The sequence below is a fragment of the Apium graveolens genome, chromosome 9, assembly GCF_009905375.1.
Source record: "Apium graveolens cultivar Ventura chromosome 9, ASM990537v1, whole genome shotgun sequence".
NCBI lineage: Eukaryota > Viridiplantae > Streptophyta > Magnoliopsida > Apiales > Apiaceae > Apium > Apium graveolens.
Window position 1 is genome coordinate 238,458,214 of NC_133655.1, and position 12,470 is coordinate 238,470,683.

The 12,470-nt window shown below is 39.3% G+C and overlaps 1 non-coding gene across 1 annotated transcript; it reads right to left on the reverse strand.

Moving 5' to 3' along the window:
• Positions 1-6,904: 6,904 nt before the first annotated feature.
• On the reverse strand, positions 6,905-7,011 carry LOC141688407 (small nucleolar RNA R71). The gene has a single exon (XR_012561851.1). It is a non-coding gene; the product is annotated as a small nucleolar RNA R71 (small nucleolar RNA).
• Between the last annotated feature and the right edge of the window lie 5,459 nt (positions 7,012-12,470).

The window sequence follows — 12,470 nt, forward strand, 5'->3', positions numbered from 1 at the left end:
TCATCATTTTCTCGAACATCCATATCTTCAATAGGAAGAACCTGCCCCCCGACTCCGTCTGCCCTCAAAGAGGCCACATAACAGCTTCTAGCCATTTTTTGATCTCCTCTCTCTTCTCCAATCCCGTTTCGGGTGGGAAACTTCATGACTGAATGGTAGGAAGAGGGGACTGCCTTGAAGGCATGTATCGCTGTTCTCCCCATGATAGCATTATAAGTTGAACTAGCCTTTACCACTACGAAATCTAGCATCTGCGTTGCTTGCCTTGGCTCCGTACCTATGGTGGTTGGCAACTTGATTATCCCTTCCACAGGACATTCTACTCCAGCAAATCCATATATCGGCATGTCGGTTGGTGTTAACTGGGAGTCGTTATACCCCATCCTTAGAAAGGTGTCGTGGAGCAAGATATCCACAGAAGCACCATTATCCACAAGGACCCTCTTAACCGGGCTATTTCCTATTATTGGTGTTATGACCAGCGGGTCGTCATGGGGAAACTTCACACCCTCTAGGTCGGAATCATCAAAAGCCAATGTTACTTCTGTCCTGGCCCTCTTCGGGGCTTCTCCAACAATATGCATAACCTCTCTAGTATATGCCTTTCTGGAATTTTTGGACAATCCGGCAGCAGTTGGACCTCCAAAGATCGTGTTTATCACAGGCCCTTGGGGTCTCGGCCCTCCATAAATGGTGTTTATAACTGGTCCTCTAGGTTGGGGATTCCGCCCCTGATCATCTTGGTCCCTCCTACGATCTTCAAAGTTCTTCCTTCCATTATTATTTCTGTCCCCTCCATCTCCAGTATACTTATTCAATCTTCCTTTTCGAATCAAAAACTCAATTTCATCTTTCAATTGCCTACACTCATCGGTGTCATGGCCAACATCTTTGTGAAACCTGCAATACTTGCCCCTATCTAGCTTGGCGGGATCAGCCTTCAAGGGCTTAGGCCAGCGAATATCTCTGTCTTTCTCAATCTCCATCAAAATCTGACTTCTGGGAGCATTCAGCTTAGCGTATTCAGTGAACTTTTGCCCAGGTCCTCCCTTCTTGGGGGTTGAATCATGGTTTTGTTCGGTTCTAGGATATTTGTCCTTAGCGATATACTCCAAATCATTTTTTCGTTTCTTGCCTCCAGTGGGCTCATTACTTACTACGGTCTTCCTCATACTTTCTTCAACCTTGATATACTTCACTGCCCTCTCTTGGAGCTGCAACATGCTCTCAGGGGGTTGTTTGGCCAAAGACATCTTAAAAAACTCATCCCTAGTTCCTTGTTGCAATGCTATCATGGCTACCTTATCATCAAGATCTGGGACTTTTAAAGCCTCCTTTGTAAAACGATTCAGGTAATCTCTTAAGGATTCCTTAGCTCCTTGCACAAGACTCATAAGAGATGCTGAACTTTTCTCATGGACTCTTCCACTGATGAATTGATTAATAAAAGCCTGACTTAGTTCTCTGAATGATCCAATAGAATTTGGGGGTAGGCGACTGTACCATCTTTGAGCCATACCCGACAGGGTTTGAGGGAAGGCCCGACATTTTATAGCATCATTCACGGGTTGCAGCAGCAGTGCATTAGAGAATGTCCTAACATGATTAGCGGGGTCTCCCGTGCCATCATAGGCTTTGATAGTGGGCATCTTGAATTTCCTTGAGACATGGGCATTCATTATCTCTTCTGTGAAGGGTGGAGTTGGATCATCAGGATCTCCAAGGGGAAGGAGATTGCTCGGATCAGTTCTTGGGACAGTAGCCCTTCTTCTTACCGGACCATCCAGGTCTATGATAGGAGGAGGATTTCTCCCCCTAGGAGGCATGTGGGGTCTGGTGGCTTGGTGAGCCTCCAAATCACGCCTCAGCCTTTGGATTTCAGCCTCATGAGCCCTGATCTTTTCCTGCACTTCTTGGGGATTCGCCCCTGGGGTGCTTTGGGGGCGTTGCCTTCCATCGTCTATTGGCTCTTTTCCAGGGCGCCTCCTTCTCGGGGCCACTTCATCATCCGAAGATTCGGAGTCTCTCTCAGTGTATGGACCAGAAAATTCCCGATCCTCAGGGATAGGATCCAAACCTCGTATATAGGGGGGCGACCGCCCTCGTGCTTCGCTTCGCCCAGCATATCCGCTTCCTCCAACCTCAGGGTGAAGGGGCATCCCATAAGGGGGGTTAGTAGTAACAATAGTTGAATATTCATACCCGACGGGTCGAGAATTCACAGGTATATGTATTTGTTGAACTTGAGGATTCGTACCTTGAATAGTCGGGGGAGTTGTCCCTTGTGGCTGAGGATGAGTTGCCCCTGTCTGGGCTTCCCCCTGAGTAGATGCATAAGTTGAATGGGGAGGAACCTCCACGGTTGATGAAATCACCTGGGTTGTCCCTGATGGTGTTCCCTCCTCCAGAGTGCTGGTTGTTCTCCGTGTTCTCGCCATGGTTGTTGTTCCGTTTTCCCACAGACGGCGCCAAATGTTATGGATAAAAAACCAAGTTTATTACTTGCTGTATTTAATACTAAGATTCGGGAGCTCAAGGCCTTTAATGGCTGCTCTCGTACTTCATGACTCAATCTGCCTTTACGAGATGCCTACGTATCTCTGTGAATTAGAGAATCAAGCCAAAAAACGTAGTTCTGATTTGTGGGGTGAGGCCCCTTATATAGATGTGGGAGTCCTTGAATTGGACTTGGTATAGGAGACTTGGTGGACAAGCCTCTGAATTAGGATAGACTTAGGAGTCCTAGGAAGTAGGAAGCTGATTCCTTATCCTTTTAGGTCCCCTTGAGGCTAATCTATAAGGATTTATATCCTTATCGGGACTCTTCTCAATAGCTGATTTTCCCTTATTAATTAATTACGAAATTAATTAATAATTAGGGCTTTTGGGCCTTTTTTATTCCATCAGGCCTGATCTGGTCCATCAGGCTTAACCTTTCTGGTCTGAGTTTCATATATCTTTTTATTGGGCCTAGCAGCCCACAGCTTGTACAATTAATGCAGTATTTAATTATACAATCATAATTTATTTATCCCTATCAAGGAATGATAAGTCCATTAGAAGGTCCAAATGCAGAAGTTCCCATTCTAGCCACCATATCCATCATCCACTGGTTTTGCTTAGCAACAACTTCAACAACCTTCAGAATCTTTTCTTGCCCGACTTTCATCTCCTTCATGAACTCCAGCATTTACATGGAGGTATATGAACTCTCCCCACCCTCAACAGAACCAACAATAACAGATTCAATATGGACCACTTGTCTATTCTTATCAAGCTTTAAATTGGATTGAGTGAGTTTTTACCGATAAAATAAATCAGTAAATGAACAGAATCCTTGTCCCTTAACTCAACTCTATACCACTTGAACACTTTTTTCAATAATAAACCATAAGGTAACCAGTTCCAGCTTTTCCACACAAGCCTTTAAGCATATTTTTCAAGACAAAATCATCCAAATCAAACTTTCGACTAGATAAAATCATAGCCACAACCAATACATCTTGAGCAGAGAAATTGGACCTTGTTCCTAACCAAGGATAGATGTTTTCAATAAAAAGTTTGAACAACGAATGAGCCATAGGGATCATTTGAGAGGTAGGAGGAGGAACAAACAACTCAACATTTGAATCACCTGTTATCAGTTTTAATTGATCCAAAGCAGAAAAACCTTTTAAATCCTTGGGACCCCTCATATTATGAATAGATAAGGAAGACGGATTTTGGATTTCATTAAAAACACTCAGAAATAACGGAGACAAAGTGATTCTCATATTAGACACAACGGAAATAGAATGACCCAATTGATCAACATGCAAATTCGAATGAAAGGCTTTGACCAAATTTGGGCAACAAAACTTAGGAATTTTAAACAAAAATGAACGAAACCCTAAATCAAAAAGTATCTCAATCAATCCACATGACTTAAAAAATATCTTCAAAAATGAGTTTACCATATATGACCTTTTGCATGGCAAGATCTTTAGAGATTGAGCCTTCGACCTTAAGCCTTTTTCCATAAGGAGTAGTCCTAAGTATACCCGAGACTTCATCACTACTTTTAATCTGAACCTCCTCATAATTATTCTCTGATTCTTCTTCGATTAGCTTTTGATTGTTCTGAGAGACCGATGGAGTAACATCATCGCGACCACTAACTAGACCCTTTGCATTTTCTCTAGTTTCCTTCCTCATCGCAAGACGCAAATGGATCGTCGCAATTGGGCAGAGAGTGTACTTGTTGAATACTAGAGAGAAAACCATAGATCCAATTGAGATAGGTGTGTGGAAACTGAATAGACTGGCCGTGACTATTTGTTTTAAAGTCCTTTTAGAATTAAAAGGAGAGTATTTTTAGGATAAATAGTAAATATACTAGATATATTTCTAAAATAACTCATTTGGATAACTAATAAAATGTGTAAAACAAATCAACTCTATATTAAGACATTTAAATAGTCATATATAAGAATTTAAAAATCAAACAACAATCTAATAACCTCGTTACAATCTACAAGACAATTCATCATAAATACAAGCACATAACGGCCATACAGAAAACACATAAAATTAACCAATTAACACATTATTTGATAGACATACAAAAATTATCAAATAAATATTAGCAGTTAATAGTAAGCTGATAGTTCCCGGTTGAAGCTTGTAAGCTTGCTTACTGAACATTGCACATTCCCAATTCTCTTTTTAGCATGCTGAAACGTTCTCCAGCTAGAGGTTTTGTGAAAATATCAGCAATTTGAGCGTCAATAGCAACAAAGATCAACTTGACTTTCACTTTTGCAACATTGTCTCTTAAAAATTGACGCCTAACATCAATACACTTGGTTCTTGAGTGATTCACTGGATTCTCAGAAATATTGATAGTACTTGTGTTGTCATAATAAATAGGAGTTTGACCACATGAAATTCCAAAATCCTTAAATTGTTGTCTCATCTAAAACATTTGTGAGCAACAACTACCAGCTGCTAATTATTTTCCTTTAGCTATAGATAAAGCAACTGATGTTGTGATAAGTGGAATTTATATCCACTTAGAACGCTTTGTAAAGGCTCGAATTGGTGATTTGTACTTAAGTTATTTATGTTTTTGATATGTTTTTGTAGTATTTTGCATTTCAGGGTATATTTGGAAGAAGGAATAGATTTTACATTATTTATATGCTAAAAGGGTGTTAGGATTGAGCCTCAGGAGTTAAAATGAAAGTAACCGGCAATAGAAGTCAAGGAAACAAGAAAAATCAGAATTTCCAGAAGGTCAGGGCGGCCGCGCTAGTCTTGGGAGAGGCCGCGCCCATTTGTCAGAAAGCGAGCGCGCCCGCGCTGGTATGCGGGGCGGCCGCGCTGGGTCGGGATTGCAGAATCCTGATTGCAATATAATGATTTTTCAGACTCCAGATCGTATTGGGCTTATATATAAAGCCTTTTGAAGATGTTTTTGATAACAACGAGAAGAAGGAGAGAGCAATAAAATGACCTAATAGCACAATACAACGAAGGAGACGAAGATCTAGTTTTTACTTGGGATTTTTGCTTAAGTTGTAACATTGGATGCTTGTTTTCTTATTCGTTTGAACCTTACACTCTTGTTACCGTACTTTGATTATTATTTAGTTTATAAAGATTTAGTTTTTATACCATGCTTTCATTGGTTGTGCTTATTCATCTTATGTGCGTAGCTAACATATAAGATAACGTATTAATCTCTATTGAAGCGAAAGTAAATATAGAGGTTTAGAATTTACCATGCTAGCAGAGGTTCATGTATAATTGTTATGCATGATTTGTAAGTAATTTTAACCATCTTACTTGTCCTATGTAATCACGATAGATGACATGCGCATCAAACCATTATATTTTCAAATTCTATAGACATATAGGGTCTAAGCATATTTGGTGTCTACTTAGATTTTATCTCTTTTGTTGATGTCTAGTAGTAGGGTATTCGTGCAATAAAAGTTGGCGTTTACTAGTTCCGTGTTATCTGATTAGTTGTCATCACCATCGCATGCTAAGGTTAAGTCCTTTAGTCTTTTCAAGGGTACTTGAATCATAAGTCGAACAATGACTTTGAATGAAGTATTTAATGAAGTTAGAATCCCATGTTTGTCTCATATAGTTAATTCAATCACTTTAATTCTTAGTTAATTATATGTTAGTTTAATCTTAGTTATAAAGATCACAACTTGTTATTATCTTAGCATTAGGCGATAGCCATACCATTATTGTATAGGTGCATAATCTTAAGTTAACTAAAAAGAGTCTATGTGGATACGAATCTGATTTATATCTTATACTACTCGCGAACGCGTATACTTGCGTGTAATTCTAGCGCGTGTTTTCTCCTTCACAAGTTTTTGGCGTCGCTGTTGGGGGCTCGATGTTAAATTTAGTTTATGTACTTGTGATCAGTGGTTATTAAAGTTCACTGACTTGGATTATTTTCTCACAAGGTTTACATTAGTCGTGTGTTTCAAGTATTCTAGTTTTTATTGCAATGGGAGAACCAGCAGCGGATACGAAAGCTTTGATGGATTATTCTCAACCGAAAATTAATGACATTCAGTCTAGCATTGTCAGACTAGCCATTATTACTAGTACCTTTGAAATCAAGTCTAGCACGATTTAATGGGTACAGAATTCAGACCAGTTTGGGGGTTCTCCAATGGAAGATCCAAATACGCACATTAGGGATTTAATGGAGATCTGCGACACCTTCAGGTTCAATGGTGTGTCTGAGGATGCGGTGAAATGGAGACTGTTCCCATTCTCTCTGAGGGACAAGGCTAAGAGCTGGTTACACTCTCTACCAGCTGGTTTGATTTCTACTTGGGAAGATCTTGCTCAAAAGTTTCTCACTAAATTCTTCCCTATGGCGAAGACAACTGCAATCAGGAATGCTTTTACTCAATTTGCGCAGCAATCAGGAGAATCTCTATGTGAAGCTTGGGAGCACTACAAGGAAATGCTTAGGAAGTGTCCTCATCATGGAATGCCTGATTGGATGATCATCAATTATTTCTATTACGGTTTGGGAGCACAGTCAAGACCCATGCTCGATGTAGCATCAGGTGGAGCATTATGGACAAAGAGTTACGAGGAAGCTTATGATCTAATTGAACTGATGGCTGCTAATGAATATCAGTATCCAACCTAGAGATTGCCACAGGGCAAGGTAGCAGGAGTTCTTGAAGTGGATACAGCTACGCATATCACTGCTCAACTAAAGGCGTTGTCTATGAAGATCGATTCTCTGGCAAACTATGGTGTTAATCAGATAACCAGTGTTTGTGAGTTATGTGCAGGTTCGCATGCGACGGAGCAATGCACTATATCTAGTGAATCATCTCAGTTTGTGAGAAACTTTCAGAAATCGTAGAAACCAGTTCCAAACACTTATCACCCTGACAACTGAAATCATCCTAACTTCAGCTGGAGCAACAATCAGAATGCAATGCAACATCCGTTCCAGCAGATTGGAAATAAGCAATTCAATCCTCCTGGGTTTCTGCAATAATTTGCACCAAGGCAACAATTTCAACCAATACGAATGCAATAGCAAACTCATGGAGGTGCAGGTTAATTGTCGAATGAAAAATCTGAATTGGGGGAGTTGAGGCTTATGTGCAAAAACCAGGCTCTTATATTCAAAAGCCGGGCTATTTCTATCAAGACTCTAGAGAACCAAATAGGGCAAATTGCTAACGCCTTATTGAATCGACCACCAGGAATGCTTGCTAGTGATACAGAAGCCAATCTAGGCAAGATGGAAGTTAAAGAACAGGTGAACGCCATCACCTTGAGGTCTGAAAAGGTCGCAAGCCCCCAAATTCAGCAAGAGGAAGAGTCTGAAAATTCTGTCCAGAATGCAGGTGCGTCTGCACCCTTCCTAATTCCTGAAAATGAGATTGTAGCTGAAAAAGTTGTTCAGAAGGATGCCGAGGTGGAACCGAAGAAGAAAGTTGTTGCAACCAATTCTCCTGAGGGTAATACAGGTGATAAACAAGGCTATCCGCCTCCCCCATTTCCTAAAAGGCTTCAAAAGCATAAGTTCGACAAGCAATTTGCCAAGTTTTTGGAGGTTTTCAAGAAGTTGCACATCAATATACCGTTTTCTGAAGCTCTAGAACAAATGTCGAGATATGCGAAGTTCATGAAAGGTATTCTCTCGCGAAAGGTGAAACTTGAGGAGTTGGAAACCGTTGCTCTAATGGAGGAGTGTAGTGCAGTTCTGTAACAGAAACTTCCTCATAAACTTAAAGATCCGGAAAGCTTCACTATTCCTTGCACTATTGGAAACTTGTCTTTCGACAAGTGTTTATGTGACTTGGGAGGTAGCATCAATCTGATGCCCTTATCTGTCTTCAAGAAACTTGGTTTGCCTGAGCCAAAACTAACAAACATGTCCTTATAATTGGTCGATCAGACCATCACATATCCACGAGGTAATGTGGAGGATGTCTTGGTCAAGGTGGAGAAACTCATCTTCCCTGCTAATTTTGTAATTCTGGATTTCGAGGAAGATGAGAAGATTCCCATCATCTTGGGAAGACCATTCTTGGCTACAGGCCGAACTATGATCGATGTACAAAAAGAAGAGCTTATGATGAAGGTTCAAGATCAGAAGGTCACTTTTAATGTGTTCAAGGCAATAAAGTTACCAACATATAAAGAGGAGTGCTTTAAAGTAGAGATGGTCGACTCTGTCGGGAATTCGGAGTTTGATCAGTTGCCAAAGTCAGATACCTTGGAGAGATCCTTAATAGGGGAATCAGTTACCGAAGATGAAGAAGGAGTAGAGCATCTGCAGGTTTGGAATGCACCTACGTGGAAGAGAAAGTCGGATATGCCATTCGATTCTCTTGGGTTAGCAGAGCTGAAAATTTCTCAAGAGCGTCTAGGAGCCGTCTACTGAAGAAGCTCCCACACTTGGGCTCAAACCGCTGCCATATCAGTTGATTTATGCATTATTAGGTGCAACCCCTGATAAGGGGTTGGAATATGTTAGGAATATGTTGTGTACTTGATGATAAGCTAAACAAAACACCTTAGTAGATTTAACTTAGTGAATATTGTAGCACCCGACGGATGATCAATTTTAGTCCCGACGGATGATTCAATATAGTCCGGACAGATGACTAATTAATATCCACCGGGTGAGTAGCTTATGTAACAATAAGTACTATAGCACATTTCTGCAAACAACTTTGTATAGATTCTGTAGTAGCTTATGAATCATGTAGACTGCTAGTAGATGTGCAGAATAGGTTAATTAAATGTAAATATAAGATGCCTTGTAATTCTGCACAAATGAAATGTAGTCAAGTGATAAATGGCTACCCGACAGATGATCAACAAAGCTACCCGACGGATGATCAACAAGGCTACCCGACGGATAACAAGCATGTACCTGACGGATGATCAATTCAAATATCTATTGACACTGACAACAAAGTCACATACGTCGAGTGTTTGCAAAAGGAATGTGGCAGCCTGTTTAGTAGGGTCTTGAGAACAAAGAAGCATTACCATTTCCATGCAAGTTATGAAGATTTTCAAAGATGTTGGAATAGAATAGTGAAGCAACATGAAACTAGACTTGATAGGTTTTGTTTTATTATCCTGTCTTATTATTATGTAAACTTGGTGATATATAAACCAAGTGTAGCTAGTAGAAAAAACTAACTAAGCAAACACATTTTTAGCAGAGAAACATATATAAGCTATATTCTGTAGAATTTTTCTTTAGTTTGTTTGTTCACTTGTAAAGCAGCTGTGAGCTATTCAAGTTTCACAGGGTTCTCTTGATATATATATATATATATATATATATATCTGGTGGATACATTTAAATCCACCAGAAAGTTTTAAAGACCTGAGTTTTTATTACTTTATGTTTGATTAACTTAACTCTGTATTCCGCACTTTGCAAATCAAACAGTTAGATATAAATTGAGTTAGAACCATTTTTCATAAATCTAAAAAAGGAGCCAGAATTACATTCAACCCCCTTCTGTAATTCTTGTTGTATTGTTAGGGAATAACAATTGGTATCAGAGCAAGCTCTTGAAGTATGAAGAGTTTAAAGATCACAACAAAACAACAAGATGGACAAGAAGGATGTAGGAGTCAAGATTCCATATCTGGACAAAGACAATTATCACCACTGGAAGGTGAAGATGCACCTACATCTTCTTTCTCAAGATGAGGCCTATGTGGATTGCATAGAGAGAGGTCCTCATGTGCCAATGAGAGCTACAACAGGCAATGAACCATCTGTTCTCAAGCCTATGCATAAATGGTCAGATCCTGATATTGATCAAGTCAGGAAATACAAGAAGGCCATGAATATATTATTCAATGGAGTTGATGGTGATATGTTTGATAACATCATTAACTGCAAAACAGCCAAGGAGGTTTGGGACACAATTTAGATTATCTGTGATGGTACTGAGCAAGTAAGGGAGAATAAGATGCAGCTGCTAATTCAGCAATATGAGAACTTTCATTGTGAAGATAGTGAGTCTCCCACTGACATTTTTAGTAGATTTCAAAAATTGCTAAATACTCTGAAGTTGCATGGAAGAGTCTATCAGACAAAAGACTCGAATCTCAAGTTCCTTAGATCTCTTCCAAAGGAATGGAAACCAATGACAGTCTCATTGAGAAACTCTCAAGATTACAAGGAGTTTACTCTGGAGAGACTGTATTGCATCCTGAAAACTTATGAGCTTGAAATAGAGCAAGATGAGAGGATGGAGAGAGGAAGGAAGAAAGGAGGGTCCATAGCACTGGTTACTGAGTTGGAGAAAGAGAAAGAGGTGAAGGTAGAAGATGTTGAGTCTACTACAAAGGTCTGTGAAAACAAGGGCAAGGGGCTGGTACTGAAAATGAAGATTCTTTGAGCCAAGATGATATGGATGATATTGATGAACATCTTGCATTCCTTTCCAGAAGATTTGCCAAGCTCAAGTTCAAAAAGAACTTTGGAGTAGCTAAGCCAAATAGAAACATGGTGGATAAATCAAAATTCAAATGTTTCAAATGTCGCTTGGCAGGGCATTTTGCCAAAGAGTGTAGAAAGTCAAATTCCAGCAGGAAGAAGTTTGATCCTGTGGATTATAAACAGAAGTATTTTGAGTTGCTCAAACAAAAGGAAAGGGCTTTTATTATACAAGAAAATGACTGGACAGCAGATGGTTTGGATGAGGATGAAGATGTCATCTATGTAAATCTAGCCCTAATGGCCAAATCTGATGAAACAGAAATAAGCTCTTCAAGTAATCACCACTAACCTAGCACATTTATCTAAAAATGAGTGTAATGATGCAATTAATGACATGTCTAAAGAATTATATCAATTACGTGTTACTCTTAAGTCTCTCACTAAGGAAAATGCTAAAATCAAAGAAAATAATTTATTTTTAAGTGAGAGGAATAATGTGCTAGAGTCTCAGTTTATTGAATTTGAGAAATTGAGAATAGAATGTAAGATTGTTAATGAGGAATTAACTGAGTCCTTGAAGAAAGAAGAGATTTTAAAGAAACAACTTGAACGAGAACAGGAGGTGATTAAGGCATGGAAATCATCTAGGGATGTTCATATTAAATCACCAAAGTTCAAGGTATTGAGTCCTTTTGTGATGCATCCTGGATAAAGAGTAAGGAGAAGCTAGAATCCAATTTGGTTGAAGGATTGCTAACAGATGTGGACTCGATGGATGATGAGAGTCATCCGTCGGATAATCAAAAGGATTATCCGTCGAGTGACACAAATCATCATCCATCGGCTGTGAGCAAACCTGTGAGCAAAGCCAAACTTGCCAAGTTAAATGAAAAGTATGGATCAGTTTCCAAAAACTTTGTTTCAGGAGAATCAAGTCAAGTGAAGAAGGAGAAGAAAATGAATGTTGGTCATCTGTCTATCAAGCAATTGAATGACAGATTAGAAAAGATTGAGGTTAAAACAGAAACTAAAAAGAAAACCAATAGAAATGAGAAAGTATGGATTAACAAACATAACAACTACACACCTGATAAATATGCTCCAAGAAAAATATGTGTTAAGTGTGGTAGTGTTAATCATCTGTCTGTTAATTGCAAACTTGCTATGCCTACTCCTATATATGTACCATCTTCTTTTCCCAACATGAATGCCATGTATTCTATGCCTATGAATGCTATGTCTGCACAGAATATGAATGCACAATTTGCTAATATGCCATTTGCACCTAATCTTTATTATGCTGCATTTAGTATGCCTCAAATGCCATTTAGCATGCCCTACTGGAATAACATGCATGCAAATAACGTGCCTTTCCCTGTTAATCAAAATGTGCATGATAAATCTGTTTTAATGACTGGTTTTAAAGGTTCAACTCAAATGACTAAGGATGAATCTGATATCCCCAAGTTAAATGAGATCAAACCTAAGAAAAAAAGAAGAAAGCTAA